General features: G+C 46.0%; 1 protein-coding gene and 1 long non-coding RNA gene across 12 annotated transcripts in view; both read right to left on the bottom strand.

The window, feature by feature from the left end:
- DTNB (dystrobrevin beta) overlaps positions 1-21,544 on the bottom strand; it is a 199,838-nt gene that overhangs the window by 22,053 nt on the left and 156,241 nt on the right. The gene's annotated exons all lie outside the window — the stretch shown is intronic.
- LOC134165633 (uncharacterized) lies at positions 648-21,381 on the bottom strand. The gene is made up of 3 exons (XR_009965593.1): positions 21,281-21,381; positions 18,990-19,648; positions 648-1,199 (listed from the first exon to the last, which is right to left on the bottom strand). It is a non-coding gene; the product is annotated as an uncharacterized LOC134165633 (long non-coding RNA).

Here is a 21,544-nt window from a genome sequence, read left to right as displayed (position 1 = left end):
TTCCCATGGCTTTGGCTTGGAGGAACTGGCTCATTCCCTCTCCTCCAGCCAGACTGAACTGAACCTCAGACTTGGCAGCTGTTCAGACAAGCAAAACCAGCCCATGCGTACCTTAAAACTGAAAACCAGGAGAAACCCATCGCTAACAAACACCCACATTGGAGGCAAGAGGACGGTGATCAAGAGCTCCCCTTTCCCCAGGAGGCAGCCAGAGGAGGGTGTGGGAATATTTTATGTTTTGAAGCTTGTTCCCCAGGTTGCACCTTGTACTGTGGGACCTGGGCACATGCTCCTGTTAATCACCAGAGACCTCCTGATGGTGGCAGGTGTGACAGGGATGACAAATGATAAACCACCTAGAGATTTTGTTATTTGTTAAAGCAAGTGTTCAGTTAATTGAGTAAGACCTCACCGCTCACTCCTCTCCCCAAAACACCTGAAATGTGAGGGGACACTTTTCACCCTGTACGACAAACCTGGTCCATCCCACCCATCTCCACGTCTGGCCCATGGTGTTTTCCACAGATGTGCACACTCCTTGGCCTAAGGAAAGACCCTGCACCCCACAACTGCCCACATGGATGGACTGGTGGTAAAAGCCAGGAGAGAAGCACACAAACATGGAGGCTTCAGCTCTTAGTGAGGAAATCTTTTTTCCACCATCATTCCCCACGGAGACATGCTGTCTACATTTACATTCTTAGAGTAAGTGCCCAAGCACCTGAAATGGATGTATTCTTTATTTTTTTGAAGCACGGGGCACACAGATGGGCCGTAATTTGCATGCTGCAGCCACTGAAGCAGAAGGGCTAGGAACATCCCTCACCCGCTCAATGGCGTAGTTCCTGGAAGCTAAGGTGATATTGAGAGCAGCTCGTGAGGTTACACACAGACAAGCCACCTCAATGGGGAGCAGTGCTGAGATGGATAGAGTTGGATGGAGAGTAATGTCTCCCTGCTGCCCGGTTCTCATGTACGCTCACACCACGCAATGCACACCACAGCACTTAGGAGCTGAAGGAGGATCTGAAAGTTTTTGGTTCAGTGAAGACTTGAAAATCATCTTCACAAGAAACATGCTTTGTCCCAGACTGCTGGTTGATAACGTGGCTGCAGCTCAGGACTGCAGGGCTGCAGGTTCCAGGCTGCAGGCGCTGCACTGGGACTCTGTTGCCCCCAGAGCATCACTCACTTCTGAACTGGAAGAGGAGTGAGAAAGCATCTGCTGGCCAACACAATACTCATCAAGGCACAAGAGCTAAACCTTCTGCCTTAGTGCAGCACCTTCTAAGGGACAGGCAGAAATGCTGCGGTCTGAGCTGAACCTGCATGTGTACCATGTGTGTCAGCTTGCAGGGCCTGTGACAAAGCCCTCCAGGTTTACATCTCTAGGAGGAAAGAAACAATCCAGTCTCTGTATGGGCAACTATTCACTATGAGGGTGGTCAGGCCCTGGCACAGGCTGCCCAGAGAAGCTGTGGCTGCCCCATCCCTGGCAGTGTTCAAGGCCAGGTTGGATGGGGCTTGGAGCAACCTGGTCTAGTGGAAGGTGCTCCTGCCCATGGCAGGAGGTTGGAACTGGATGAACTTTAAGGTCCCTTCCAACCCAAACCATCCTGTGATTCTATGATTCTGTGTTTTCTTGGTATATCTGAGTCCACAGTACTCATCAGATGGCCACATTTTTCATGAGCGGAAATGACACCCGGCCAGGTTTAGGATGGGGTGGGATGGTCTAAGATGGGGCAGGAGACCTGCATGAGTCTCTCTGGGCTGAATGAGGAACTGAGCAACTCAGGATGACGACTCCTTTCTGCTCATGGTAGAACCTGACCCAGGCTGAGCATCAACTGGGCTTTCCCAGGCCCATGCAGAAATCAGGCATTAAAGGCATGAAGAAAAGTAGAGACCATCACTGCACAACTTAAACTAGAGATGGATCGGGGATGGAATGGGCAGAAGCTTGGGGAAGAAAAGGAAGGAATATTGAGTCCAAAGCAAATATGTAACGATGCATTTACCAAATTACAAGTCAATAAATATCAGTTCAACCTCCGCAGCATCCTTAGGGTGTGTGTAGGGGGTGTTCGCTACTGACATACTTTGGGTAACAGTTTCTGAACACACTCTGCAGGTAACGCTGATGCAAAAGATATTACTGTATCCAGTGGCTGGATGTGCTCCCAGTGCGAGCATACACATAAACAACTACCTGGAGGAGAGGGAATAGGTGCTTTTCATGATCTGGGCTGTGTGCAGTTCTCTAGCACCTGGTGAGATCTGTTTTTCTCTAATTCTAGATGAAAAAAAAAAAAAAAAAAAAAAAAAAAGGCAAAACAACTCCCCCCCCATCCAGTCAAATAATATCAATCTATTTTATATATTGATCTCTCTTCTTGTACTTTACATTGAACATGAAGCCTTAACATGATTGTGTGTTTTCCCTCTGCACCAAATGATGAGTCTTGTGGAAAAATGATGCATGTGGAAAAATGAGGGGGTATGGTCTCTAGTAGTGGTGCAGATACATACAGAAAGCAGAAATAAGAAGGTATGAGCTGGCGTTCCATAACCGTTAGCATCGCTGTGCCACCCCTCGTGGCTCTCAGGCAGCGCGGTGGCTGTTGGACCCCAAATGCTTCTGCAGCCACTGAGAACTCAGCGGTTGACACAATGGAAGATGCTTGAGGGCAGCAGTACATGCCAAGGACACTGATGGTGACGATGCACTTCAACAACAGCTGGGCTCACCCTGCAGAGCATGAAACCAGTCCTAGAAAGCACTTTGTCTACTGAGAGCAAGACAGACACCTGGGGCAGAGAGAGAGGGAGCAGCACAGGGGCCCTGAATCTACGGCAGCCACCACACCACCCAGGGGTGCAACGGCACAGTGCTGGGGCCCAGTGTGGGGCAGAGGAAGCCGTGGGAGGACACGCGGGTGTATCCGCGCCTCTGCAGTTGTGGGAAGCGAACCGGGACAGCCCGGAGGCAGCACACAATGATTAACGGGTACGCTTAGGGATGGCTCCCAAGGCTGAACTAGAGGCCTTTCTGCGGGGCATCAATAAACCACTCTCCCAGCTTCCTTCTCACAAGGCTGAAGGCAAAGGGAGTGACAGAAGGAATGATGCAAGGTCCAGTAAATGTCGGAGCTGAGGCTATCCCTGTGGTTTTTGAGGATGCTGAAGTGAGCCTGCGCTGGGGCTGTTTCAAGTGTCTCCATTCCCAGCATAAGCAAGTGCTTCGACAGTTTTTGTTCCTTCTTCCCTGTGAGGGTGCTGAGGCCCTGGCACAGGTTGCCCAGAGAAGCTGTGGCTGCCCCATCCCTGGCAGTTCAAGGCCAGGTTGGATGGGGCTTGGAGCAACCTGGTCTAGTGGAAGGTGACCCTGCTCATAGCAGGGGGTTGGAACTGGATGAGCTTTAATGTCCCTTCCAACCCAAACCATTCTGTGGTTCATTCTATGATAAGAAGATGGTTCTACCAAGGAGCTGTGCATGGCTCTGCTCCTCCACGGCCACTGCTGCAGAGCTCACAGGACAGGAAACTCCAGGATATATTCTGTAAACAGAGCAGAGGCCTATTTGGAAAGGTCTGTAAACTCCTCTCTGACTGTTGGGGTTGCATCCGTAGAAAATCCTGGGAATTACTGGCTTGTTGCATGTTCTTCTTGGAAACTGCACCAAGTAGGACACAGAAGATGGATTTCAATTTAGAAAAACAATGAACGAAACCTCTGACCCAGCTCCTGAAATGTTTAGCAGCTGACTTTGATTTATTTGCCCCAGCTTATCAAGTCTTATATACAAGAGTTCTGAGGTTTAACCTAAAAAACCCTCTCAATATTTCCTCAAGAAAAGAGGCAAGGCTCTGGCCTGTGCGTTGAAACCACTTCAACAGAGGTACAAGAAGCAGTGACAGCGATAGCTTTTAGCTAGTACACAAAATGCTGTTGCACCATCACCTCCCTCATCCAGCAGTTTAACTAGGGGTCCCCCACCTCTCTGGTGACCTGCTCTCGAATTTTGTACAACCACCGTGACAGAGGAGAGTTTTAAAGGAGAACAGGATGAAAAAAGCACTGGAAAATTCAGGTCAGAAGGAGCTTCAGAGGGTGTCCACACCAACTTCCTCTTCTGAGCAAGGTCAACCCCAAAGTCTTGCTCAGGGTCTTCTTCAGATGATCTTTGAATATTCCTCCAAAAGGGAGATCCCACCACCACTCTGGGCTGCTCCTCAAGTGTTTAACCACTCTCATGGGAATTTCATTTCCAAATCCGGCCAGAACCCCCAGCCAATGTGTAACCATTACCTCTTGCTTTCTCCATGCAGCTCTGAGATGACTCTGGCTCTGCTTTCTCCTTGGTCACCCACTGGGAGACAGAAAATCACAGCTGAATTTCCCTTTTGCCTCCTCTTCTCCAGGCTGAACACAACCAGCTCATATGCCATCCTCTTCAGAGGATTTCACAGGACATCACCATGAGGAAAAGCTTCTTCATGGGGGGGTCACCAGAGAGATAAAGGACCTCCATCCTTAGAGGTTTTCAAGCTTGCCTACATGAAGCCAGAACTAGTTTGATCCAGTGGCAGCAGCAGTCCAGCTTAAGCAGAAAGTTGAGCTAAGACCCCCAGAAGGCTCTATATCTCTATGATCTACAGATGTTTACTGAGAAACTAGGAAATCTTGCTTTGCAAGAAATAGACATTGATTTGAATGCATTTTATTATCTAGCATATTCCTACAAATAGATTAAAATAAAAGGAATCTTGTATACATAAAAAAAAGAGGTAACAGTTTTTAGGTAAGTGATTTAGTCATGTGAACATCTCATCATGCCCCAGATAACTAACTCCAGTAAATACAGCAGAAACAGAACAAAAATGAGAATACGAACACATGGTCTACAACTCATTTTTCATTCTGCATCCTTGCTGTAGGAGATAAAGCAAGCCAGTGGATGTCAAACAACATCCAAGAAAAAGCAGGGGTCTTCATTAGAAAGTGAAATGGCAATGGGTTTTTCATCTGCATATCATGCACATTCAATGTCTAATTCACATTTAATGTGCTTTCCTTTGTCTTTACTTAAAAATGATGGAATGGCTCTTGAGCCCGGCTTCCTCACATCAAGTATCATGGGGCTTAAACTGAAGAGCTTTTATAATATTCACTTTAAATGAATATTCACTGGAAGCTCTTCTCCATGCTGCCAGGGCTTTTTCGGAAACAAAACCGCCTCTTCTCTTCTCGCCCAGGTGCTCTCCCCATGTTGAAGGTTGGCAGGGGCATACTGGGCTGGGTCCCCCAGACCTGACACTGCCCTTGTTTTTCTCAATGACTTGTTTCTTGTTCAGCCCCTTGGACCCTCTACATTTCCCATGTTTTTGAATAACATTGACACCACCCTCCTCAAACGGGCAGAGTAATCTCTGCTGACGTTATCATGTGTACTGTGACTACAGAATATTATGTAGAAAGGAAGAAAAAGATATGCCTTCTGCATATTTCACCAAAAAATCTGTCAAGTAGGAAATTAAGTTATTCTTCCCATGGATGCATAGGTCATCTGTCTAGCCTACATCATTCTGTGTTTAAAATTTCATGCATATACACAACCTGAAAGCCACAGTGCCCTAGCATTCCTTTGCTCATTCTGGGGTTGAGCCAACACACAGCTAATATTGAGGAGCCTGAGTATGAGCTTAGATGCTCATTGCACTGAGGTTAATTTTGTTTATAAATGCCTTGAAATATTGGGGAAATTTATGAGTCCTTAGGAATGCAAGTATTTTACTACACAGAGTATGATGGAGCACCACAGGCAGGTTGGGCAGACAGCAGCCCTCAGCCAACAGCCACTCTAATAAACCAACAAACCCAGAAGTTTTTAATGATGAGGAATGAACGACAGAAACATAGCGGATGTTGGACAAGCTGGTTTTGCTGAAACAGGCCTTGCCAAATAACACTTGATTTCCTTCCTTGAGAAGATTATGAGTGTTATTGACGAGTATAATTATGGAGAAATAATACCCTTCATAGGCATTTGATTTTGTAACGTGTGACTTTCTGATGAAGAAAGTGAGCAGTAGGCAGAAGCAGCGAAAGCACACTCTGCACAGAGTAAGAAAAAGATGACTGTCAATAAATGTGCCACCAAAGGGTAAGTCCCATTGAGGGTGATTTGGGTTTGGTCATCAGTGCAATGTACTGTCCAAGTCCTGACTCTCCTGCCACAGTCACATCCTTTGCACCTCATCCTCCACCTTGACCCCTTCTGAGATCGCCTTCCCCATTTCTTTGCAGTTTTCATGCACACTGCAGTGCCCTGCCTGTTCCCATTGCTGGAGCAAAAGCAAAGCCTTGTGTGCCTGGACATATGTAATGCAGATATGGAGCACCTCTTCCATTAGAGCCTTCTGTAGAACCAACGTGTTGGAAAGCTACAAAAAGCTTCACAACTATTGCCAATGAAGCAACAAAAATAACTCGTGTTTACTGTAGTTTCAGCAGACAAGACTTAGGGAACCTGCTGCATACAAAGGTGAGGTGGAGGGAAAAGACATTTGCTGACACAGAAATGAATGGAGTCATAGGAAATTGAAGCTGTAAGAAAATACCTCGTCCATCCCTCTGCACGACAGCTGGATCATAATCCTCTCCTGACAAATGTTTATCTGACATGCTCTTACATACCTATTTGTTCAGATTTTCCTAAAGTCTAACTGAAACTCCTAAAGGGAATTTTCAGCAAGTGGAACCTGTGGCATGACATAGCCCCGCAGGGTGAGGATAGCAGCTCTTCCCTCTGCTATGCAGTGATCTTCTCTGCATCTGAAGCCATCTAAATCTGCTCTCAGTCCTCTCTTCTCCAGGTAAACAATGCTGGGGCTTCAGCCCTGTTGTGAGCCAGCGGTTCAGTCCAGATGAGCTTCCTCACTGACTTGCTGCATCTTTTTGGAGAGATGGGGCACAGAAGTGGACCTCCTGTTTCAACTGGGACCACCGCGAGGGTTGGTGAAGAGGCTGGTTTGTGGGTCTACTGAACCCCAAAATAATCTAATACCATGGGAGTTTTGACTGATAAATGCTTTGCCCCAGGTGCTTCGATGCACAATGGCTGCCCTTCCAGTTGCTTTGTATTTCGTATTTGCTTAGCTGATTTTCCCGTATGCACACCGCATACATTCCTTTGTACATACGGAAATCCATTTTTTTTTTCTTCCAAATATTCCTGCAATTTTTCAGGATAATTTTGAATTCTCATCCCCATCTCTAAAGCCTCAGCAACCTCCTCCTGCTTGATGACAAGAGCAAAGCCAAGTCCCTTGCAGGAAGGCTGAATAGTAATTAATTCAGGACAGAAATAATGAACTATAGAGGAATTTCAATTTACACATCTTTCTATTTTAACAAAAAAACCCTTGACAACTGATTTGGAGCAAACTTCTCCCACCAAATTTATAACTGCTTTGCATGAGGCTAATTGAGCCTACGCTGCTCTGGCTCTATGGGAGGATAACTGGAGTTTGCTCTGGAGTAGGTCTGCAAAGAAGAACTATGAAGGAGATGCTCACTGTTTGCAGCTTTTTCCTAATACACATTTACTTGAATTGCTTTACCCTGTGATAAAAATTGGAATGCTGTTAAGCCGGTTTGGTGTAAGAAAGACCGTTGGGTCTTGTCCTTGCAGCTTTCGCAGAGGGCTCTGCAGGTGCTGGAAGCACAACCATGCAACTGCACAGCAACCAACGAAGCTTGAAGGAGCCAAATCTTATTTTCCTGGGACTCCACTGGAGCTGTCCTCCCCCTTCCTGCTCCACAGCCCTTCATACAACTGAATATCACGACTGCAGTCATTGGGGGCTGTAATTTCTCTACAGGCTATTTCTCCAGAATGTGGGTCTGTATTGCCATTTGCAGTTTTCCTTTTTACTAGTAATTTAAAAATTGTTTATGTTAACCAGGAACAGAGAAGAAAAATCCTTCCAGTGCTGCAAATGGAACTATTGCTGTTGCTGCCTGAATAATTCCAGCTCGATCGAAGCGTGTGCTAAAAATAATTCAGCCCCCTCTCTGCAAAAGCTCTTTGAGGGAAATATTTAAAACAGAAAATAAGGTCACTAAATCAGAGCCCCCATGAATCGGTCCTGTTTCTTATTCTTGTAGGAAAATTGAATTTTACTCTCCTCTGTGGCACATCAGCCAGGGCTATTGGCTCCGACAGGCCTCATGCTGCCTGCCGCCCTTCTCCAAGAACAATCACATCAAGGAATACATGAAAGGCTTATTAGTCGGGTAGGCTAATGACCTTTCTGAAGCGTTAATAAAATCCCCCAACTAAAACCTAAAGCAGGGCTGTTTTCATGGCAACAGAGGAAGAGAGCAGTGATGCTCGCTCCCCCAAACCTCAGTCCCCCCATGTGGGGCAGCAGCTGTAGGGACCCCCATCCCACTGCAGCCTGTTGGATAACATGATGCTCCCAGTTTGCGGATGCATACGTTGCTCCCAAACAAAGAGCGCGAGAAAAGGGCTCTGCAGAGACAGTGTGTGCTGTTGCACCTCAACATCTACCTATGGATGTATGCACCTATCTATATAAAATAAACATATATTTATATATAAACATATATTTATGTATAGAGAGCTGGTGTGGGCACATGTGGGGGAATGTATTACAAATGTACAAACACCAGCCTCTGGACCAAGGCTGCTCTATTTTGAATCCCTGCTTGCCACCGCTGGGCTTTTCAGAGGTGCTGACGCGGTGATGCCCACTATCAAACCCAGCAGTGCAGTGTAGGGGCCAGGCAGAGCTAGCGGGGTGATTAGACAGCCCACTGCCCATCGCACTGAAAGGTTTGCATTTTATTGTTCAAAAATCACATAATTAGATTAGATACACAAAACCACCCATCTATGATACTGCGTGGGCTGTGAGACAGGCAATCTGGCGGGGAGGCTGAGCGTGCCGGGGGGCACGTGGAGGGGAGGAGAAGGGGCCAAGGCTGCGCATGGAGCAGCCTTTGTTTTTAAATCACAGTTAATCGATAGCTAGTTTGCTTGGGAAGAAGGTGGCTCCCCCCTCCCGGCCACAGCTCCAGCTCTGGCTGCGGGTGAGAGCCGTGCGCCAGTCTGGGGGCCGGTGAAACTCCTGTGCGGCTGTGCCGCAGCGGCCGACACTGCCAGGCTGCAGCACGGCTACGGTCCTTAGTGCTAAACTGAAGCCGCTTTTCCGGAGTCCCTGCTTCCCATCCCAAGGGTAGGGCCCCGCAACAGTGACCTTGATCCAGGCAGTGCGGCGGGAACCGGCAGAGCATCCAGCCCAGCCAGCAGCGAGTCCCGCGGCAGCTGGGCAGGGCTCGGCACATCCTTCTGCCACACTGGGAGACATCTAGCCTCAGCGTTATTTCCACTGCTGTTCTGGCAACCGTGTTGTATTACTCAGCTCTTTTTTTTACAATTTGCTTTTTCAGCTTTAATTCTAACACACGGATAACCCGCGCCTTCAGGACAGCTATTTTATGCAGCCTTGCTGGCGCTGCTTTGGGAAGTATTTTCAAACCCATCAAAGCTAGGGAGCACCTTCATGGCACTGCTAACAGAGATGGCCGCACAGGCAGGCAAGCCCTGCCTCCTCCCCGCACATCGGGCAGGGCGAGTCACATAGCAGAGCCATGCACGCTCTGCAGAACCAAGCACCGTGTCTGATAAAGGGGAAGAGCAATGAGGATGATTCTCCCTGCATTATGATACAGAAAAGGTGGAGAAAGGCTCCAGAGAGCTGGGCTTGTTCAGCCTGGAGAAAAGAAGGCTCCAGGGAGACCTTAGAGCAGTTTCCAGTGCCTACAAGGGCCAACAAGAAAGCTGGAGGAGCTTTTGACAAGGGCCTGTGGGGACAGGACAAGAGGGAATGGCTTTAACCTGACAGAGGGGAGATTGAGATGAGATTTGAGGCAGAAGCTCTTCCCTGTGAGGGTGGTGAGGCCCTGGCACAGGTTGCCAACAGAAGCTGTGGCTGTCCCATCCCTGGCAGTGTTCAAGGCCAGGCTGGATGGGGCTTGGAGCAGCCTGGTCTAGCGGAAGGTGTCCCTGCCTGTGGCTGAGGGTTGAACTGGATGAGCTTTGAGGTCCCTTCTAGCCCAAACTATTCTATGGTTCTAAGATTCTATGAAAGGTGAGAAAGCTCCACTTGACTTTCCATTGGTCAGATTTAGAAGAATCCATGTTTTTCAGCAGTTACCACTGAACAAACAAATCCTGCTTTTATTGGTAAAATAAAGCATATGTGATCAGTATTGGCAGGTCCTTCCTTTTCATGGCAGTTACAGTCCCGACAATGCCCTCCCTACACTTCACTATCGTTTGGCTTTTTCTGGGTGGGGAGGGAAGTGCCTTCTGCTGCCGGCTGCCGAGGAGCCTGGCCACTGCTATGAAATCCCCACAGAAACAGGTCTGCTCAATCCCCAGCAATGCTGAGTGTGAGATAGCTGTTTGAACCCCTCCATTCACGAAACGTTGTTTGTTTTCATTCCTCCCTATCCCCCCAGCTGTGGGACATAGAGCAGGGATCAGGAAACAATAAAATCTTGGTTACCACACAGAATGCCTCCTTTTTCCTAGCTCTTTTCAAAGCCTGACATTTTTGCTTTCATCCGCCATTTCCACAGTTATGGGGCATGTGCTGCTGCCCCTTCCAGCAGGGCCTCATGTGGGGTTCCCGTCACTGTGCTCAATATGTACCAGATTGCTCCCCTCCCTGCATCCAGCATAGCCTCCTGCCCCTCTGCTCCATGCTCTCACTTGCAGCCGTTCCCAGGACTCCTACAGTTTCAATTCCCATCCGATTCCCTGGCTGACTTGTATTACAAAGACTAAAAGCAAGCGTTACCTTTCAAAATTATTCAAGTTTTGTTTTCAGGCTTCTCAGCTGGCACTTTTATCCCTTTAGCTCATCAGCATCACTAACGTGGCTGGAAAGCTTTGCACAGCGTCTCTGGGGGCAAGCAGAGCTTCTCCATGCAAGAGTAGTGGAGAAGCCACCCCACGCCTGGCCCCATCCCACAGCACCAGCCCAGGAGGTCTGCAGGGGGTCACAGCAAAACATCTTTACTCTGGGAACATCCAGACCAAACACCAGAGCCTCAGTCTGCGGTGGCGGGTCTAGGATTTCTGTTCTGCAGGCACTGCGAGGGAAAATGTGAAGTGCCTTGGGTCTAAGTCCCCTACTGTTAAAAAAAGCCCAGCTAGAAAAACCCACCCAAGCTGAGAAGGCAGATTATAGACTCATAGAATCCCAGGTTGGAAGGGACATCAGGGATCATCTGTCATAATCTTTCTAAGCAAAGCATGATGTGACCACATGGCCAAGCACCCTGTCCAGCCGAATCTTTACATGTCCAACACTGGGGAGTCCACTACTTCCCCGGGGAGATCTGCATTACCAGAATCACGATGGTGATCCATAACTGACTCAGCATGGTTACACCATGGCAGCATATACCCATTACTGCTGTTAATGGGAGAGAAACCATTTCCCCTAGAAAACATCATAAATTTGTATTGGGAACTCATGCTCAACAAAGCAGGTTGTTGAGAGCACCTCTCCTGCAGCTCTGGCTCCACACCAACCTCTCCGTGAACACACAGCCTGATCAAAGTGCCTCTCATCACTTGTGGCTAGATATAAGCAAGTGGCCACAGACCAGGCCAACCACTCCACTACAATGTCACCACCAAGCAGCAGGAGGGAGCACATCTGGAGGCTACAATAATCAGCAAGTTGTAGCACAACACTCACCTCTGACATCTTGCTTCCCAATATTAAGGTCCTTCCCCCTCCACACAAACAGAATGGCTCTTAAGGAGAGAGAAGCATCACTTGTGGTGGTTCTTGGGCAGGATACAGGCACTGTGATGATGGAGTCCACACAGTTAAAGAAATTCTGCGATAAGAACTAGAACTAATGGGGCTCTGAACATGACCAGCTTTTAAAGTCACTGAAGAAATTCTTCCCTGGTAATAAGAGCACAAAGCTAAAAAGACGGTATATAAACAAGTTTACACATGAGTTTCTAAGCAGGTAAGGGCATGTGACTCGCAAGAAAGTTGGACAGGAACCATAGCTCTGTCTAAACGCATGACAGATAGTGACAACAAAGAAGTACCTTTGTAATCCTGGATGAGCTGTGCTCCCTTTTCACATTCCAGAAAAAGCCTTTCTAAAGCTTCCAGCTTCTGGGGGCCACGGTAGACAAGAAGATAGACATCTAGAAGCATAGCTTAAACACTGCATGCAAAGGGTAAAGGCCTTTTGGTGAGCCTGATGGGATAACCATTGCCAAAGACACAACAAAGAGAAAGATAAGGGAAACAAGCTGTGAGCAGCTGAAAAGATGGATTGTCAACTTGTGACCATGAGACAGAAGCGTGAAATCTTCAAGCCAGAACACAGAGTTAGATGATGCTCAGAAAATGAACTACTGAAGAATCTGCCCCAGGCACCATGCAATAACAGGCTGCGGGAGGTAAACCTGGTATTTGGTTTTCTTCTCTGAAACAGTTGTCAGCACAGGTCAACTAGTGAGGCAGGGTTATGATTTGTGACTCTATTGCCGTAAAAGTGAGAAGAAAATGGGTTCTGTTGAAAGACAACCTGCAGGCTGGAGGATACAAGAGGAATTCCTCAGGGATTCATCTATTTAATATTCTAATTATGTGCACAAAAATAACCACACTCTAATGAAACTTCCTGATGACATAAAGGTTAGGATGAATCATTAATACAGAGGCAGAGCAGATATTACATATGAACTGGAGGCTCACAAGAATAGAAATGGTATGGGGTACACTCACGCACAACAGAGCAAGGGTTTCCTATGCCTGGGCATAGAGATGCCTACAGGATGGCAACTAGTCACTGGTTACCAAGTAAGTACGAGTTACTAATTGCAGATAAGTACTAATTACCAGGACAGCACAGTCACATAACCAGGGCTTTGAAGGTATTACCATTAATATGACCTCACCTCTGTTCTAACATCCAAAATACTGACAAGACAACCTGAAGAATAACCCATATGATCCAGCAAGTCCTGTTCCAGAAAAAGGAATCTGGAATGGGAAAGGAGAAGGGTTTTCCACCTCAGCAAAAGTAAGAGCATTACTGCTACCTAAGGACAACAGTGTTGTGAAAATTCACATACAGAAATATAAAGAGTCCTTTGGGTATCCAAAAGCACTAGTCCAAAGAAGACACCCCCCCCCCAAATCATGGTTCACACTATGGCACTGACTCTGTGATCACAGTGAATTTGGGTGATTAGCCTATTAAAATACAACTTTTTCCTGTTTTGGAAAGTGAAGAACATACAGAAAAAAAGATGTGTGTGGGTGGTGGCACATCTTCAGTATTTTTTCTTTAGATATAATGCTAACCCAGAACTGCAGGATCTTGAATGCAATGGATCCGTGAGACAACTGATATAGAAGGAGAGTGGAATTAAGTATCACAGCAAACAAAGGAGCTCTTCTTTAAGCACCTACTCGCAAAGTGCAGAAGTGACATTGCATTGTTTTGGAGGATTTAGATTCAAGATGGGTTTGCAAGAAGTTGCCTGTTGGTGTTTAGAAAGGCTAGAAAGGCTAGAAATGAGAGTTTTCTTCTAAAAAGTGCATCATACTCAACACAAGATTACCACCTGGACTTCAGGATGGTGAATGAAGATGAGATAACTGATGCTGGGGAAAGTTGTCATTGTTCTGGGACCAAGTTTTATGACTTGATTATAGCACAGGATTTCAGTATTCAATGCACTGTTCTCTGAGGATACTTATTTTTAAAGGCAGCAGGCTGGATAACTTGAGCCTCAGAGTCCCTGCAGAATTGCTCGAAGAGTGTTTTGGTCTACTGATACCCCTTTTTAATAAATCTGGAAGTAACAGGGAAGTTCCAGATGGTTAGCATTTTCCTGGATAATATTAAAAAGGGAAAGCAGAATGATTGGGTAGCTATCATCAGTTAGTCTAACGTTAAAAACAAACAAAATAATAGAAGCAGCTGATAGGAGAGTGTAATAGCCAGAAATTGAAGGATTACAACTGATGATCATTCAGTGGGCTGCTGTGTCAAAAGTGGAGCCAGTACATACCGAGGGTACTAATGGTGATGATATTGGAATACCTGAGCAAAATACTTGAGAGACCATATTGTAAAACAGAGAGCCTGGAGGAAAAGGTGCTCACAAGAAAAAAAGCCAAACAGAGGCATTAGTTAAACATTTGAAAAGACTGTGAGACCTCTGCCTTCTTAGGTCATCCAAAAGGTAATTAAGAGCTGACTTTATTGTCTAAGTAGGTAGATACATTCACAGGATGAAAACACAGAATACCAGAGATGTTTAATCTAGCAAGGAAAAATAAATCAAACCCAGCTGAAGCCAGATACTTACACCCTGGAATGGAGACAAGGTGTTTTTCAACAACATGTGGTACAGCAGTGGGATAACTTGGAATGCAAACCAGTGGATCCTTTGTGTCATCGTGTTTTCATAATAATGTCAGAGACATTTCTGGTTCAACAGTTTAACACAAAATGGAATTTTACTGGACTCAAGACCTGAATTAACCAGGTTAAATGTCCTATGATAAAAGAATGTCAGACTATATGGTTAAAAAGTCACTCGCCTTTAGAAGTCCATGGCCTGCTCAGACAATTTTCCAACATGGACTTCTGAACTTTTGGAAAAGAAATTTAGGTGGCAAGAGGGAGCCTGTATGGGTCTATGCCAGTCTTAGAAAGCCAAGAGATAACACCATCAATCCTTCCCTAAGGAGCACTGTTACACAGCACAGCCAGAGAGCCAAGGGTCTTCCGGACTGGGACATCAGGGACCCAAGTGCCCTGAGAAACTGTGCCCATCCTTTGCCTCCCTGGGTGTTTGCGGAGCTCGAGGCCAGCTCTGGTACAGTGCAGCTGCACAGGTGGTCACCCATCTTCGTGAGGGCAGGCTTGGGAAGGGGAGAGCTCAACGCGCAAACAAACTCCAATCTCACACATTTTCTATGTCCCATACTGCCTATAGTCTAGTCCTCAGAACAGGTGTGGTGTGTGAACTGAAGACCGCAATGAAATCTGTATGCGTACCATGATACTGACATTTCTGAATGCTCGAGAACCTTTGCTATGCAAATGTAAATATCTTCTGAGAACAGAAGTATTCATTGAAGAGTAAAGTTCCCAGCCTTGGGGATGTTTTTAAACAAAAACCATTTCCATTTTCTATGTTTCAGATGACACAAACTTGGAGGAGTGCATAAAAAACAATGGTAGAGGAAAAGTAGTTTTCCCGAGGAATTGAAATGTTTCAGTCACCTGAAAAAAGCTGCTTTGAGGAAAAAAACACCTGTTTCACGGAAAAGATAAGTAACAAAAATGCACTAACAGAACATTGTGACTTTCAAAGAGAAAACAGTTTCTTACAGTATCACGCAGTTACTGAAAAATCTGATTTCTCTGAGCTTGCAACTCATGTTATTCAATAAAGCCAAAACTGTTCTTTTAGACCCAGGAAACACCCGCATTTGTTTCATGGTTTGGCTCAGACTTTACCTGACCAGTCCTGGCAACAGCATGAGAAGGTCCATATTTATCATAGAATCATAGAACTGTTTGGGTTGGAAGGGACCTTGAAGAACACTCAGTCCCACACCTTCCACTAGACTAGGTTTTTAAAAGCAATACATCTCTCCAGGAAGATGTGTTCCTCTTGATGCAAGCAAGGTGCCCAACCACGAGAATGTGGGCTGTTATACGGCACTTATTTTAGGTATTACTCACTACAGGGTAATGCTATGTTGAGTCAACAAATGAATTTGCCCTAGGGAAAAAAGTCCAAAACTGAGTTCCCAGCCTCCCTGACACATTGCTCCTGCCCCATTATTGCTGCAGAAGGTGCAAGCCAAACTCCATGGAAGAGAAGCCAGTGACATCCCTTCGCAGCAAAGGTCAACCACCTCCTGGGGTGTGTTAGCAGTCAGCAGAGCCAGGGAAGGAAGCCGCCCAACTTGCTCCAGCTGGACCTACTCCAGGCAGGAGGCTGGACCGGGGACCTCCAGACATCCCTCCCACCTACAGGAGAATCATCCAGAGATCTTCAGAGCCAGCTCATGAGTGAGGACGAAGGACCATTAGCAATTTGCAGCAGGGATCACCACTTGCCAAGAGGACTATGTAACTGCTACAAGTCACGGTGTGTACATGCTCGTAAAGGGACTCACAGTGGCAATCGGGTGAAGGAGGAGAACAGTAATTCTAGTTCCAAATTGAGCCCTTGAGACTTCACTGACGTATGCAGGGGAAAAAAGGTATAGAGTCATCCCAGGGGGAGAATGATGTGGGGTGGTGATGGAAACAATTACTGACTGCATCTGAGAATTAATCATTAATTAACGATACAGCTTCAGATGCTGACAGCAGAGAAAACACTGAATGGATTTACAAGGTTGTTCATCTGTTATTTAAAACCATGGCTGTCATGTCAGAGAGGAAGTGCAAAAGGAACAGAGCACTCAAGTTTTTTGCAGGACCTTTAAAAAAAGTGGCTCAAGGTTTGTGTTTGTCGGAAAAAAGGAGAGGGAGCCAATGAAGACAGAATGTGGGCGAGGACAGAAAACTCGGGAAAATATCTAAATTCTTCATGGCTTCCATAATTTCCTGGAACACTTTCCCAATATTTTATGCAGTCCTCAAGGACACTGGAGACTGTGCTCTGGAAGATCTGCGCTGGTGATGAACACTGCCAGCGCAGGTGTTGCTGTAGCCTAACTTGCTGTCAAAATAGCACAGTCCTGTGTTGTGCCATGGAAATGGCTGAAACAGGCATGATTAATTTAGAAATACAGGCTGTGGCTACACATACGTGTTCCAGTGCTGGCCATGAAACAGGCATTCAGGCCAGCACGAGCATAAAGCACATGAAGGCTATACCATATGCTGCTTGCAGGGCAGGGACTGGGAGCTGCTGGGAATGTGAAAAAATAATGCATTATTCACAAGAGAGTCGAGCACTCAGTCTGCAACCAACAGCGTTGGCAAACTGCAGAGACTCTCCAGGAGATGAGTTGGGAAGGGTACAATACCTATTTGGGCTTAAACAGTCAAGACATAATAAAATGTGACCCTCCTTTGGCTAGCTGTCCCTAACTGAATCTGTGAAAAGTCTTCAGATATTAACCTTTTGGGGCTTGATGCAATAAAAATGTCAAGAAGGTAACACTGTGTGGAGTAGTCACATAGTCTCGGTGCTGCTTTGTGTAACTGAAGCACAGTCATCAATATCATGGTCTGGAGATGACTTCTACAGAGTCCACGAATGGGGACTAAGAAATCCCATGTGCTCCTTTGGTGTTCTCAAGAACTGCACACAAAGTTTTTGCTTATTTATCTACTCTTCCATTGAAAAACTTCCATGTGTTGAAGGTCAAAAGAGAGATCATATCATGATCATATCACAGAATGTTTTGGGTTGGAAGGGACCTTAAAGCTCAAAGTACCAATCCCCCTGCTACAAGCAGGGACACCCTCCACTAGACCATGCTGCTCCAAGAGCCATCCAACCTGGCCTTCAACACCTCTGGGGATGGAGCATCCACAGCTTGTCTGGGCAACCTGTGCCAGGGCCTCACCACCCTCACATGGAAGAACTTCTTCCTAATGCCTCATCTAAATCTCCTTTCTGTCAGTTTAAAGCTATTCCCTCCTCTTCTATTCCTACAGATCCTTGTCAAAAGTCCTTTTCCAATGAGAACTAGACTCATGAACTAAGACCCAAAGTTCTCCAATGAACTAGCCTAAAACCCCATATGTTTGGGTCCTGTGCAGTGCCATGAAGCCAATACCATCAGTCTCATTCTGAGCGAGACACTGCTCAAGGCTCCAGTCTTCTCCTTCAAAAATAAAGTTTGCTAAATGGTGGTGATGTTCATATCAGCTAATGCACTAAAAAAAAGGATTATTTGGAAGCCATATCCTTCACCAACCACAGACCAGCATAATCAATACAGTCTTAACAAGGATATGGAAATGCAGATTTTACTCTCAATAAACTTAAACACTGAATAATAAAAAATGTACACGGTTTGATTTCTGTATCTAAATATTTCCTCTGAATAACTGTAAAGTGGTTAAAATAGATTAAAAGATAAATGAAGTGTTTGATGAGTAGGCTACAACAGAACGAAGAACACAGTTTAAGGGAAGCATATCTCACTGCTAATGTAACATTATGAATTTCTGTAGAAGATGATCAAAACAAATGTTTTAAACCCATTTCAGGAAGACTGTGATTACAAATAAATATTTATTTTGGGACTGAGAAAAATTGCTGTGCTGTGCTAAAATTTGTAGTTCTTTGGATAAATATCTCTATGCCTTACGCAGAAAATGGAAGGCTTACACCGCCTGTAAGTAGTCATTTCCACACTCTTTGAAGCCACGGTCTTATAAATTTTCATAGGTAAGCAGCAGCTGGTTACTTAGCAACTTTCACTACTTTTCTGAAGTGTGCTACCTATAAAATTCTTGAGGATTTGTCATCCTTTTTTAACATATTTGGCCCTTACAAGAAGCAATAAGAAATGCAGATTAGTTGTCTGTAAGCCTTGCCACGCAAGGGTGCTGCAAATACTTCACAAATGAATAACCTCATCAAATGATCTGCGCGTGAAGTTACTCCTCGGTATATGCCTCCACAGGCAATGGCCTACACAAAAAGCAGAAAAGCGTGAGGAGATGACATAGGGAAGAGCTGGTAAAGCCGCCTCGTCATGGTTTGTTTGCAGTAGATCCCTCACTCCTCCTCCTCCTCCCCCTGCCCAGCAATATTAGTGACGCTCAGAGGCTTGGTGAGTACAGCCATCCTGGCCACTGCTCTTAGAGCAGGCAGCATCACTGGATGAAGAAGAGAGGATGGTTACTTACTTACCTATTGAAAATGCCACTCTGGGAGAAGGCTGGGTCTCGGGGTGGGTGCTCATGCATGGGACAGGAGGAATCTTCTCTCTACTCCTCAGCACAGGCATGGCTGAGACACTGCTCCCGGCACAGGGCAGATGCCCACATTAGCTAGGGGCTTAGGCAATGAGCAATGGGAAGGATGCTCCTGGAATGTACACAGATTCAGCAGCCCCTGCAAGGGCAGGATAAGCACTGGCTTCTTTCTTCTGAGCATGTGGCAGTGTGAATCCCGTGAGCATGCTTTCCCAGGCTGATAAAAAGTAAATTGGACTTACACCTTTAGTAAAAAGTGAAAGATTTACTAGATCTAAGAGAAATATGAGGAAGTGGAATCCACTCTAGATGAACAGTAGAAGAATCAGCTTCTGTGTGAATCTGAGATTGAAGAACTGCTCTCCCAAGTTTGCTGAGATGCAAACCAAGGACCGTACGTTTATAAAAAGGCAGTGGGTTGCTCCATTGCCTTACAGCTGCTAGAGGCATGTTTTTAAAAGCAAGCTCCTCATGTCCTGGCGCAGCTCCTTTGATCTTTGGAAGTAGTGGCTTGCGAGCTAATTAATAACACACAAACATGGAATACGACGCATCACGAGAGCCTCTGATGTGATGCTGCGGCCTTTCAGTGAGCTGCAAAAAGACACAAAAGGAAGGGAGATAATCTGAAAGGCTTAGTCCTGTCACTGTAAGGGAGTGAGGCCCAAGGAACAGCCCATACAGCTTATCCCTCTCTAGGCTGGGTTTTCCAATGGAAAACTCCCAGGCTGATCATCCAGCTGACTATGAGAAGCATGATGTGCAGGATGATGAACCACCCTGTGTCCCATGCACAGAACACAGAATAATGGCTGGGGTCAAATTTAAGTGGTGTGCTTCTGTTAGGAAATTTCTGCTGACTAAGAGCAGACAAGTCCCTGTAGATCTTATTCCCTATGATGATAATATGATCTGTTCCTCATATTTTCCAGGAGCTTACATAGGAAAGTAAGAATAGGGCATACTCCGCCCGTATTACTTCTGAGCTGGAGGACAATGAGAAACAAAACAAGCATTACCATCCCAAACCTGAGACAGGCACCTTTTTCTGCATCTTTTTGGGTCAAACATAAAAAAGACCAACCCAGTCCCAAAAGCTCTCTTTCTTCTTCAAGAAAAAAAAAAACCCACCAGGAATAAAAACTGTTTTTAGCTCCTATCTACAGCAGCAAGCATATGCTTTTTTGTGACAGGTTCATGTAAGAAGCATCACTTGAGAGAAGAAGGATCATGAGAAGCACAGACTGGCACATAAATGAATACGGGAGGCACAGGCAATGGCTTCTTCCCTCTAGTGTGTGATGCCATGGGCTGAGCAGTGAGGTTTCTTAAATTTCATGCTCCCTCATTCTCAGATGGTTCACAAAAACAGCATCCAATTCACAGAGCTGTCAGCTGAGCAGCATGTACCGCGGCTGATGACACAGACTGATGATCTCTGCTGTATTTTAGGTTTTTCCCTGTGGGTAGAGCAGCAGTTGCCTACAATGCTGTGAGAGCAAGTGCTGCCTTGGCTGAGCCAATGGCCCTTGGGGTCCGCAGCAGGGAGCCGAGACGTCAGGCAGGCAATGCACGGTGCACACCGGCACACACAGTCCTCCGATAAAGGCCAGGTCCTTAACGATCTCGACTTTTTCCCATATTCCTTTTCTTAGCGGAACTGAATGCCTGAAGCCTTGATGTTTTACATCATCATTCCATGATGCTCTTGATTCCAAATTATCTCCTGCTGTCTGACCCAGCTGCCTTGAGAGCTCCCCTATGTCCTTCATTACCACCTCAGCTTTAAGAGGAAGAGAATCACTCTTTTCCAGATTAAATAAAAGCTGGGCCTGTCTATTGTGTCCTGGCCGCTTGCAGACAGGGACACAGAACTTGGGCCTTTGTGGTCACCAGCCTTTAAAGGTGCTCTTCAGCAAACGGCTTTCCCTGTGGTACTGACACAAATCCTGGCAGACAGGTTTAGCTCTGATCTCCAGCCATTTGAATGTGGGTAGCTTGGGGGCCAGCAGCATGGCTGGACGACATCCACACTATCAAATCTCTTAAGAGGCTTCACTGATGATGAAACTATCAAAAGAGTCTCTAAAAATCATGAATTCTTCTAATGATCTTCAGTTACCTGTTGCTTTTTAGGGTAGCACAGGGCTGGGAAAGGCTTTCTAGACATCAAGCCTGATCTCTTATCACATATAACCACATCGAGTAATTGTGCTATAAACCTACCAAGAGCTTTGGCAGTTGCGTCCCTGATAGGGAGGCTGAACATGATGGAGCTCAGAGCTCCTGCCTGCTTCTTCTTGATGGCCTTTGCCAAAGGCTACTCCTGCAGTCAAAGGAGATGATGATACCATGAGGCAACTCCTGATGTCACAGATGACATAATGTCCTGGGTTCAGCAGTAGCAGTCATTTTTCCCCTTCTTGGTAGCTGGTGCAGTGCAATGTTTTGTCTTTCAGCTCGGGAACGGAGCTGATAACAAGCGATGTT

Source organism: Pezoporus occidentalis, unplaced genomic scaffold (assembly GCF_034315485.1).
Source record: "Pezoporus occidentalis ecotype Australia unplaced genomic scaffold, CSIRO_AGI_Poc_V1 ctg244, whole genome shotgun sequence".
NCBI classification, from domain to species: domain Eukaryota; kingdom Metazoa; phylum Chordata; class Aves; order Psittaciformes; family Psittacidae; genus Pezoporus; species Pezoporus occidentalis.
Note: the sequence above shows the minus strand (reverse complement) of the source record. Positions and strands in the feature narration are given on the sequence as shown.